Source organism: Ascaphus truei, chromosome 11, assembly GCF_040206685.1.
Source record: "Ascaphus truei isolate aAscTru1 chromosome 11, aAscTru1.hap1, whole genome shotgun sequence".
NCBI lineage: Eukaryota > Metazoa > Chordata > Amphibia > Anura > Ascaphidae > Ascaphus > Ascaphus truei.
The window spans coordinates 26,156,566-26,168,812 of record NC_134493.1 but is presented as its reverse complement, the minus strand read 5'-3'; the positions used below and the strand labels follow the sequence as shown (position 1 = coordinate 26,168,812).

Genomic DNA, 12,247 nt, shown 5'->3' with positions numbered 1-12,247 from the left:
ACACACACACACACACACACACACACTCACACCTGAGACCATGCTTCTTCACCTAATATCACATGAGATCCATATTACTGCACCGACACACTTTATTCGAGCAAATACCCAGTATGTACCTGGCAGATACCTGGAATGCGCCGCTCCTCACCTCTGACAAGCCCTGTTGCGTTTGCCTTCCCAGCCTGGGTTCATGCCTGGCTGACGGGCGGCTGATCTGTTAAATGATAATGATTAGGATTTAATAGGCTGCAATGCTTCGCGTGTCTACCAGATGGCATAAATTCATGAATTGTAATGCAGTATATATATATATATACTGTGCAGTATTGCAGCCAGCGGGAATAAAATGCTTCAATCCCTGCCTGGAAAATACCTCATTGCACTCGGGCAGAAAACAGTCACAAACCTCAATACACCCGGGTATACCCGAATTCGTGGGACTAGCCGAGCTCGAATAAAGTGTGTCGCCAGTGTAGATGAATGTTACATCTCTTAAAGGGATAACTTGGAATCTACATTTTACAATATTAAGTGGCTGCTGTGAGTATCTCCTCACTAACTGTCATTTAATGCCTAAACATATTGTTATTTATTTGCTTTCACATGCTATTATTATGTATGTAGAAATGAATCTGTCTTTACACAAAATGGCTGCTGTGAGAATCTCCTCACTGTCATTTCATGCCTACTATCATTTTGCCTCCACCCCTTATTGGCATCAGATCAGAAGTTTCTCAGTCAGTGTGTCGTTGGCCTACATTTATTACTCACGCAGTGCAGTTGTGGGTTTGTTTTTATATGTTTGCTCCAACTGGAACTACTAAAAATTATACTTCTTATTTTAAACAACATCAATTTATTTTATCTATTTAAATTCCGGCCAACGCCGGGTCTCGCCCAACAGTATCTGTGCACATGGCCTCTCTGCGACACTCCCTGCGCACACTCATGCTATGGCGTGCCTTTCAATTTCTATTACAAAAATGCCCGCACCTACCTTCATTCTCCCTCCGCAACGGCCGCCCAACAGTATCTGTGCACATGGCCGCCGCGCACCGCGATACTCCCTGCGCACACTCATGCTATGGCGTGCCTTTACATTTCTATAAAAACAATGGCCGCCCATACCTTCATTCTCCCTCTGCAACGGCCGACCGACAGTCCCTGTGCACATGGCCGCCGCGCACCGCGACACTACCTGCGCACATTCAACACACATTCTCCCTCCGCAACGGCCGGCCGACACTCCCTGTGCACATGGCCGACCATATGGCCTACGCACACACACACGACGACACTACGAACAACACTCCCTGTAGCCCTGCACTTTCCCTTTATGCCTTACTACAAATACATATATATGAAAAAAATGGCGTGCGTTTACATTTCTATTACTACAATTGCCGCCCGTACATTCACCTACGCACTCTTTATTAAGTTTCTAAAATGGCCGACAAAGGAACTTACAATTCAAATAAATATCTATGAAAACAATGGCGTGCGTTTAAATTTCTATTACTAAAATTCCCGCCCGTACATTCACCTACGCACTCTTTATTAACTTTGTAAAATGGCCGACAAAATAACTTACACTACCGACACACTTTATTCGAGTGTGGCCGGTACCGCAAGCCGGGAGATTTCCCGGCTTGCTAGTGGCCGCCCCTCGGCGTGCCGCGCGTCATAGACGCGCGGTCACGCGTCATCGGGAGCGTGCGCCCCCTGCACGCGTGTCCAGGGGCTCCCCGAGGGAGCCCTGGTGTCCCGCGATCGCGGGACAGCGGCAGGGGGTTCCGGGGGACCCGGCGGACCCGGCAGCGGTAGGGAGAGCGCCCCGATCGGAGGGCGCTCTTCCGCTGCTTCGGCGCGCGCCCGTCACACTCGGGCGCGCGCCAGGCTACTGCTGCGGCACAGAACGGGCAAATGCTCGAATAAACTGTGCCGCAGCAGTACATCTTCAATGTGACGCTTTGCAAATAACCGCCAGCCTGCACCTACGCACTGTAAATTCACTTTCTAAAATGGCCGACACGCAATTACAACATGTACATTACATGCACATTACACTATGTCCCGCTTTGCCAATTTTCAATTCTTTCCATTCTTACAATTATTTTATTTTGTTACTTTATTCAATCGCCGCTATACTAATTTGCATTTACATTACCACTACCACGTTCACAACATCTCCGGCTTTCTCTATGTTCACGATCCTCTGAAAAAAATATACATCATCATTTCATTTACCTTCAACATTCATACACTATTCAATAAATTTCTTCATAAACTCTACACATTTATACCTTCATTCACACAACATCAACACACACATTACATTCATATATTCACCCTCATTCACGCATCAACTACATACATTACCATCACCATCTCCCTCTGCGCTCCGCACGGCAATCTCTCTATGCGCTCCGCAGACATAACCTCCCTCCCCGGCGCTCACTCACCTCAGCCTGGTATGTGACAGTGGCTCCCGCTGCGGGTGGACGCGCACACACTGCCCGAGGCCTCCCCCGTGTTCCCCTTACCTCAGCCTCCTGTCTCCCGGTGTGTCTCGGTCTCCGCGCCGCTCCTCCCGTCTGACACAGCTCAGGCCTCTACCTCCCTCCCTCCCACCTTCAGTCAGCGGCCCCGGGCAGCGTAACTACAAGCTGATTGGCTGCCGGCCGGCAACCTCACGGAACAGGCAAGCAGCCCTGCCGCGTCATTGGCTGATCCCTGAGCAGGAAGGGGGGGGGGGGGGGGGGTTTGAGCGCCCGTCACCTGCAGGTACACACCCGGGGAGAGACGGGTAACGGCAAAGGATGGCGAAGCAGAGGAGTCTGGGAAAAGGCCGGGGGCCAAGAGCAGAAGACACGCACTGAGGGGGTTAATGGCGCGGAGGCTTCTGAGAAGGGGAGGTGAGCGGAGCATTCTGGGAATAGATATAACAAATCAGTGTGGCATGAGCGAGCAAGGTCCCCCCCCACCACTGTCGTCGTCCCCCTCCCCCTCCTAGCGGGAAATTTATTTTATCTATTTAAATTCCGGGCAACGCCGGGTCTCTCAGCTAGTTGAACATAAAAGTGTAATTCGAAAAGGTACGGATCCCTCTATTCTTTTGCAACACTGTGTGGAACACAATCATAATGTTGCCTCTTTACGCATCATGGGTATTGAGACAGTAGCACCTAGACAAGGCACTCCAGATAGGGAGACTTTCTTATTGAGACGTGAAGCATTCTGGATACATGCTTTAAATACCAGCAACGGTATGGGTCTTAATGAGCAACAGAATTTAAAATGCTTCCTTAATAGAAGGTAATTTTTTGTCTTTCTACAGGCATATTTGATCTTGCACCATCCATGGACTCTGCACTTACCAATTGGGAAGATTATCCTTTTTGTGTGTTTTTTTCCCCTTCTTTTTTTCCCCTCCCTCCCTCCCCCTTCCCCTCACTCCCCCTTCCCCTCACTCCCCCTTCCCCTCCCTCCCTCCCCCTTCCCCTCCCTCCCTCCCTCCCCCTTTCCCCCCCTCCCTCCCCCTTTCCCCCCCTCCCTCCCCCTTCCCCTCCCTCCCTCCCCCTTCCCCTCCCTCCCTCCCCCTTCCCCTCCCTCCCTCCCCCTTCCCCATCCTCCCTCCCCCTTCCCCATCCTCCCTTCCCCTTCCCCCCCCCCTGGTTGTGTGTGCCAATTTCTGACCTGGGTATACACACTTGTATATTCTAAATACGGATGTACTGCATATTCTTATGTGGCATTTCACTGTAACTTTGCAGGATTATACTGATGTCATCAGCAGTATACAGTCACATGTTTTAATAGTATATTGCTGTATTAGTTTTGTGCACATATGCTTTATTAATATTTTGGTGTGTGGTTTATTTACACTTTCAGGGTGATTTATAGGAGTGTCTCACTCCTCCCTGCTCTGACACTGATCCCATGGCGACGGATACATCTTTGTCCAGCCCTGTGAGTACAGTCTTGATTGGTGCACGCACGCCCCCCCTTCTACCCCCCCCTGACTGCCGGGTCACGCTGATGTCATCATGGGGGAGTGTTCAGTTTGGGGAGAGGTGTGGCTGTGGCTGCAGTCCTCCAAGACAGCTCTATGCTGTATTGCCAGGGATTTAGACCTAGACGTCTGACGTCACTAGGGGGCGCCATATGGTAGCTCTGACGTCATCAGGTGGGCGTCAACATCCTGGTTATGTGGCAGAGCGGGGAGGGGTGAGTATCAGGGGGGTGGTATATATTGTGACTGTTTCTTGTGTTTGTAGCCTTCACCTTGACTGCCGAAACGTTGGACTTTATGGCATATTAAACCTCCTTTGAGTAAGACCGTGTGCCTGCTGCTTCTTCTTCTTTGTCCGGCTACAGGACGGGTCAGGAGACAGGGAGGACAGAGGCAGGAGAACCCCATCTGGCTCCGTCCTTGCCTGTCCCTACGAATACAAACATACAACCCCTCACTGAATAACATAGCCCTAATCCCATGTAATAATCCTGGGTGTAAACAAAATAATGGTTTTATGAATATTGTAATGGTTTATTAGGGACCTAGGAGGTGGCCAGTGGGGCTGTTATGTGTATTTTTGTTTATTGTGGGTAGCGGGGGTGGGTGAACAGGGTATTGGCCCCAAGGATGGGTGTTTAGGCCTACCGGGTGGGGGGGTAGCGGGAGGGGTTAACCCCTTCATTACCTTAGCGGTATTAACCGCTAAGTTAAAGAAGAGGTTAAGTCATCCCGCAACCCCCTGGCAAGGCCTAAACACCCACCCAGGGCCAAATACCACCTTCACCCACCCCCGCTACCTGCAATAAGGCTGGCACGGGTATATAACCCATTCATTGCCTTGGCGGTAATGAAGTTGCCTGTAAATGCATTTTTTATGCATGGGATTCATGCCGGGGGTCTCTGGTGCTGATATTAATGGATATCAGCTCTGGGACACATGCATTTTATTTTCATCGCAGCTTCACCCCACCTTCTTGCCAACTTTTGTGGCTGGACAATTTGGAGAAGAAACAGCAATTTTAAAGTGGCGATCAGCCGCAATAAGATCAGGGCTTATAGAATTGAGCGTGTTTGAAAAACTGGCGATCAGTGCCGAAAGTGGCTTATCACCGCGCGTCTGCCGATTTTATTTCTTTATTTATTTTCCGGCAAAAAAAAGCCGGTTATTTTTGCTCTAATCGCCAGCTTCTCTGGGCTTACTGAATCGCTGTAGGCGATTACTGCATGAGGGCCTTAGGGAGGATTTGTTCCTGTAAAGTACACCTAGTTTGGCATAGGATTTGGATGTCAGGGTATCAATGTGCAACCCAAATGTTAAATGGGAGTTGAACTATATGCCCAGATATTTCAAACCAGTAACAGGGGCTAGGATGGTATTAGAGCTGGTTTTTATCTGAAGCTCTGTCATTGGCAGCTTTAGCAATTTAGCTCTGGTCCCAAATACCATTGTTACAGTCTTGTCAGTGTTTAAAATCAGTTTGTTTTAAGAAATCCAGTTTCAAGTCTCAAAAAATCAGATTGAAGTATGTGTTCAAGGTCAGAGAGGCGAGGGCTGCGTGCATATAGGATAAGATCTAAGGCCTCTCACAATAACCCGTTAGGAATATTAATTCCTCATCTATCCGACATAAGTATAAAATATACTCTACCAGGACCCCTAATACAGAGTTACCCACCTTATACGGGAGCAGCTGCCAGACGAGTATAGTAAATGTATCTTATTTCTTTTGCCACTGGAGGGCAGCGTGGAGTTACATGGAGTGGCGCCCGTAAGGACGACGTGCCAGTTAGGCGGAAGGAGAAGCGCACACACTTTTATGTGAAAGGGATATATTTGGGGAGGGATTTAGTAGTCTGAGTAAGAAAATTAACCATTTAAATATGCACAGATTTAATCCCACTTTTGGAAATTAGGGATGTTGCCTAAAAGTTTGAGAATGCACAAAGTGCCACCCCTGGGCTTTAATGAAGCAGCATTTGTGGGCTAAGGGGCACAGCATTCTGTATAAAGGTATTTTGGAATCGATATAAATAATTGATGCAAAAAACTAATATTAAGTAAATTGAGAATGGAAAAATCTTCAGCACAAACGTACAGAATGTGATATTCTGAGAGATCTTACAGATGTTATCAAATCCCACAATGAATATATAGAAAATGTCTGTATAGAACGAGTCAAACAAGAATATGCCAATAAAACGTTTAATTGGGAGATACAGGGGCCACAATTCAGGTCATTTAGCTGAAAGAAGAGAAGCCGGTCAGCCAGTAGAGCAGGTCAGCCGGTCAGCCAGTAGAGCAGGTCAGCCGGTAGAGCAGGTCAGCCAGTAGAGCAGGTCAGCAGGTCAGCCGGTCAGCCGGTAGAGCAGGTCAGCCGGTCAGCTCTGAGATCAGCATTACTTATATCCCCTAAACGTTGTCCCCTGCATGTAATGCTGCACAACAGCCTACACTGCATATACTGTACATGAGATACTTAACCCTTTCTTTTCGCTCGACTCTAATCTGAATGATTTGCTAATTGGTTTGTAATTAGAGAGATATTTGTAGCAGAATCCCATGTATGTTATTTTTACCTTTTTAGATACCGTTTTGTGTAATAAAAGATATGAGATCAGAGGGGCTTCCTGTTTGCACTCGTGTTTTGGCAGAAGTGTATATGTGACCCTATAAATCTCCCTCACACCCGGCTTGGCAGTGTGACACTAGTGCAGCGACCTGGGGAAGAATCACTGAGCTGTTAGCAATAGATACAACGGATAGAAAAGACACTACACATAGGTTTGATTAAAGAGAGTATTTTATTGAAATAATGAATCTCTCTGCTGGGAGGGGCCTGCAGCACATTGCAGAGCGATATAGTAACACGCAGAGCAATGCACTGCAGGCCCCTCTGGCAGCAAAGGTGTGAAGACCAATGCAGGGTGTATAAAGATCTCACTGATAATTCATGCACAAAGGGCAGTTTGTTGCTGTGATCCAGAGGAAGGCGAAACATAACCCCTGCTGTGCAATGGGGGAAAAAAATTCCTTCCTGACCCCATTAAATGGCGATCGGATGGTCCCTGGATCACTGCGCAGTGAGATCAGATGGAGCAGCACAGATCAGCGTTGATATACACAGGGGCACACTCAGTACAGTATATAGAGATGCGGGTGACGGGGCCCTTGTGCCCCTGTGTATAACTCACCTGCTCCCCCATCCCCCTGCATACAGAGGCGGCACATTTTATTTGAGTGCGGCTAGCTCCGCAAGCCTGGGGATGCCCCGGCATGCTAGCCGCACTCCCTCGGCGTGCCGCTCGTCATCGACGCGCGGTCACGCGTCATCGGGTGCCTGCGCCCCCTGCACGCGCGTCCAGGGCTCCCCGAGGGAGCCCTGGTGTCCTGCGATGTGGGGGATGGCGGCAGGGGGTTCCTGGGGACCCGGCGGACCCGGCAGCAGGAGAGAGAGAGCCCCGATCGGAGGGCGCTCCTCCGCGGCTTCGGCGCGCGCCAGGCACATCCCGGCGCGCGCCTGGTTACTGCTGCGGCCGAGACTGGGCAAATGCTCAAATAAACTCGGCCGCAGCAGTATCTATCCCATTCACCCCTTTTCCTCCCGCATACCTCGCAGGGCCGGCCGTCCATTAGGCGGTCGCCTAGCGCGCAGAGGTCCTAGGGGCGCATTAATAATCATTATTATTTTTTCCTCTTATTATTTTATTTATTTATCTTTTTTTTTAAATTATTATTCTTTTTTTTATCCAGTATTTTGGCGCCCTTTTATTTTTATTTTGCGTCGCGCTGGGGTGCGGTCGCACCCCCTGCAGCCCCGATAGCTACGCCACTGTTTATTTTATTATTTTATTTATCTTATTATTTTTTATACAACTGGGGCACAAATTTTAAGTTTCGCCTCGGGCGCATGAAACCCGTGCTCCGGCCCTGCTCCTTGTTCTCTCTCTCCCTCTCACGCCCAATATCCCTATCTCCTTCTAGTACCTGCCCCTCCCGCAGCCTTCCTGATCTTATCTGCCTCTCTTGAGGTCAAACCAACTTCTCAGGGCCCCTAGAAAACCCCTGTATCTACGCCCTGGCTCCTCTGCTACCTGCTCCTGGCTTCTTCTCCGCCTAAAAAAGGTGAAGCAGCAGATCTGTCCGCACCTCTCGTATTCTCCTACCTGCTCCCGGGGTCTTCTCCTCCGCCTAAAAAAGGTGAAGCAGCAGATCCGGCCACACCTGTCGTATGCTCCTTGGTCATCGTACACCACGTCTGCGTCATCGGCCGCCTTGTAGCCCACCTCATTGTTCCACTTGACGCCCGCTTTGTAGTATGCCTCGTCGTCCGCCTCGTAGCCCGCCTCGTCGTCTGGTGGCACAAAGGGCACCACCTTCGTGCGTGTCCTGATCTGCAGGAGACATGAAGTGTTTGTAAACAGGGACAGTGATACTCTGTATCGCAAGAGCTCCTGTGCCACTTATACCCCATCCCCAATACCACGTTATACCGCCCTCCACAGAGCAAATACCCGTTATACCCACCTCCCCAGGCCCAGTATCCTGTTATACGCCCCTCCCCAGGCCCAGTACTCGTTATACCCACCTCACCAGGCCCAGTACCCATTATACCCACCTCACCAGGCCCAGTACCCATTATATACCCCACCCCAGAAGGTCATGTTTATATTTATCAAAAATACATTGAGTTACCTCTGGTTTTCAGGCATGTCCTGGGGGAGTTATCACAGAGACACAGAAACGTCGCTGAGTTTGGGTTAGTAACTCCCTTAACCTCTCAGCAGTTGAATTCCCCATTAGTCACTTAGCACGTTAAAAACAAGCGTTGCTCCGAGGCGCATGCGCGACGGCTAGGAGTATGGCAGCCTAACCTAGTAGCTCCCTGCCTCGCTCCCTATAAAGTTCCATAAAACCCACAAAAACAGAAACCAAACGACGCAAAAACAAAGCCCCATACAGCACAACCAGTCAGGATGTCCCGCAAAACCCCCAAACCTGGAAAAAAACGGGGGATGACAGAATATTTCGGACCTGCAGGGTCGCGCGGTGCGAGCTCAGAAATGGCGCCGATTTTGAATGCCGGCTCAGAAACTGAACCTGACGGAGAGGAGGATGAATTCACCCTCCAGGAGCAAAGCAATGCGACATACTGCACCGACACACTTTATTCGAGCAAATACCCGGTATGTACCTGGCAGATACCTGGAATGCGCCACTCCTGACCTCTGACAAGCCCCGTTGCATTTGCCTTCCCAGCCTGGGTTCATGCCTGGCTGATGGGCGGCTGATCTGTTAAATGATAATGATTAGGATTTAATAGGCTGCAATGCTTCGCGTGTCTACCAGATGGCATAAATTCATGAATTGTAATGCAGTTTATATATATATACTGTGCAGTATTGCAGCCAGAGGGAATAAAATGCTTCAATCCCTGCTTGGAAAATAACTCAATGCACTCGGGCAGAAAACAGTCACAAACCTCAATACACCCGGGTATACCCGAATTCGTGGGACTAGCCAAGCTCGAATAAAGTGTGTCGCCAGTGTAACAAGGCTATGCACCGACCTCAAAGCATTCTTTCAGGCCGAAATGAAAGAGTTAAAGAGGGAAGTAGCTGGAATGGGAGAAAGAACAGGGGTCCTAGAAACGAAGGTAGACCAGTTTATCCGCGCTATCAGAAGACAGGATAAAAAATCCATGGATCTACAGGAGCAGATAAATGACTTGAGAGGGCGACAAGAAGATGCAGAAAACCGCGACAGGCGGAACAATCTGAGAATCAGGGGGGTACCGGAGAGCGTACTGGACTGTGAAGAATACATTGGACTTTGGCTAGAAACGCTGCTCCCTGAGACCCCCAAAGAAGCACTGGCTATGGACAGATGTCATAGGGCTCTGCGGGCTAAGCCCCTACAAAATGAGCCACCAAGAGATATAGTGATCCGCCTACACTATTATAAAACGAAAGAGAGAGTTATCAGCATCACAAGACCCCTTCCAGTTGTGGAATATGAGGGGGTCAGGCTCTCGATATTCCAAGACTTATGCCCGGAGACCCTTGCCCGCCACCAAAACCTGCTACCAATAACCAAAATCCTGCGGGAGAAGGGTGTCAGGTACCGCTGGACCTTCCCCTTCGGCCTGCTAGTGGCAAGAGGTGGCAGATCCTTCATCATAAAGGATTTGGCAGAAGGACCTGCCTTCTTACATAAATTGGGCCTAGGAGAGGCCCCCGAAAGGGCGGCCCCGGAGAGCCCTACACTAGACCCTATCTGGTCCCAGGCCCAAAGGTCCCCCCGGGCACATCAGGATAAAGCCTAAATATGGCGAAAAATAGCTATTTGTTCGTTCTAATGTTGTTTGGTTCCAGTTAACAAGTTAACAAATAATCACCAAATCCTACTGCTTGTGCCTGAAATTGTTCCCACGGCGCAGTACTCGGACTGGAGGATGAATGCTGAAAAATGGACAATTATAATAATCCCACTTACCTTGGGCAGCTCGCGAGGGCAGCGTTGAAGATCCCGGTGGCATCGACAGGAAGAACAAGATGGTCCCCCTATAAGGAAGATGGCGGCGATACACGAGGCAGCGGGAGCCAGGGTGAGACGCAGGAGCCGGAAGGCAGCATCAGGCGGGAATCAGGAGCGCGCTCACACACAGCCGCCAGAGGCGCAAGTTCAATCCAAAATGGCGTCGGACCGGAAGGACGTCACCAAACAAGAGAAAGATCCGGTGAGAGGGACGCCATCTTGAAGGTGGCAGCACGACGGAAGGCCCCAAGAGGCAGCGAGAGAGGGCCTGAACGAGCCACCTCCCCGCACAGGCATAAAATAGACAGCCATAGCGAAAATTTAAACAAACAAGCGCGAAAGACAGTGGTAGACGCCGATATAGTCCCAAATGAGACCCAGAAGGTAGAGTAGGCAGCGCGAAGAGCGGGGAAAAAAGCAGAGGAAGGTAGAGAAGGCTATAGGCCCACATAGAGGGGGGAAGAAGGAACAGCAGGTAGGACGACTATCATTTAAACGGGAAAGAAAGCAAGTACTAAAGGCAGCATAGTGATAGCAGGGAAGACAGTCCTAGCAGGTGAATATAGAAAGATAGAAGGAAGAGGACAGTGAGATAGAAAGAGGGGAGCGGGAGAGCGAGTGAGGAAAGGAGGAACAGAAGGTGATTAAGAAGGAATAGAAGGTGGCAAGGGAAGCATTAAAGATAGGGGAAAGAACAGGGAGCCAATGCAAATGTGAAAAGAGGGATAACACACTAGGAGGGTATCTATGGCAGATGGGGAGTAGAAAGCGGTAAGACAGAGAGGGGGAAGTAGATAGAAGAGAGGTGAAAGAAACAAGGAAAATAGTGAAGGTAGGAGATAGCTTGAGGATGAGAGGATAGGCAGTAGGAAAGAAGATAGAAGACTTGAACCCGGGAAGCGGATTTGAGCAATAGCCCGCGCAAAAACAGATAATAAGCAGAGCTGTGCAGGGTAAGGGGAAACAAAATAAAGAAAAATTGAGGTCAGTGAGTACCGCAGCAGAAAACTAAAGACTGCAAACACGACAATGTCAGCGCTATAGTAATAAGGGATCCAGGTTTAAGGGGATTTGGTTGGTTTACCCTGAGTTCAGTGGGTGAGAAGTTTAGCGATTATGAGGGACTGAGAGGCGGGAGAGGTGGGAGGTAGCCTGCCCTGAAGTCTGCATGGGCCTGGCGCTGGTAAATAGGGAAAAATTCCCTATGGACACTAGTGCTACCCTTTGCGTTGGATGTTCGGGGAAAGGAGGTAAACACCCTGCCTCGAGTCCGAACATTCGAACTTTGGACTACAAACCCAAAGGAGGAAATCTCGGCGGAAGGAGTGAGGAAAGAGAACGCCGAGAAAGTTTATTTGTTTTGATTGTTGCCGTGTTTTCTTGTGGTGTTGTGTACATGTCCACCCCCATGTCCCCCTGTGTGTGTCCCCCTACCTTTGTTCCTACAGATGGGGCCAACAAGAGAAAGGTGGTCGGAGTTCGCCGGAATCACAAAAGAGGACTCGATCGTACAGGCGTAGAACAGCTACGACAGATGGATCAGCACATCTCTACTAATGAGTAAGGATATAGTATTAATATCCCATAATGTTAAGGGCCTGAATAGCCCGGCTAAAAGACGGGTCGCATTTAGAGACTACAGGCGTAAGGGGGCAGAAGTACTCTTCTTACAAGAAACCCATTTCTCCCAAACT

The 12,247-nt window shown here is 49.4% G+C and overlaps 1 protein-coding gene across 1 annotated transcript in view; it reads right to left on the bottom strand.

The window, feature by feature from the left end:
- The window catches only part of RMI2 (RecQ mediated genome instability 2), a 703,116-nt gene that overhangs the window by 489,862 nt on the left and 201,007 nt on the right, over window positions 1-12,247 (bottom strand). The gene's annotated exons all lie outside the window — the stretch shown is intronic.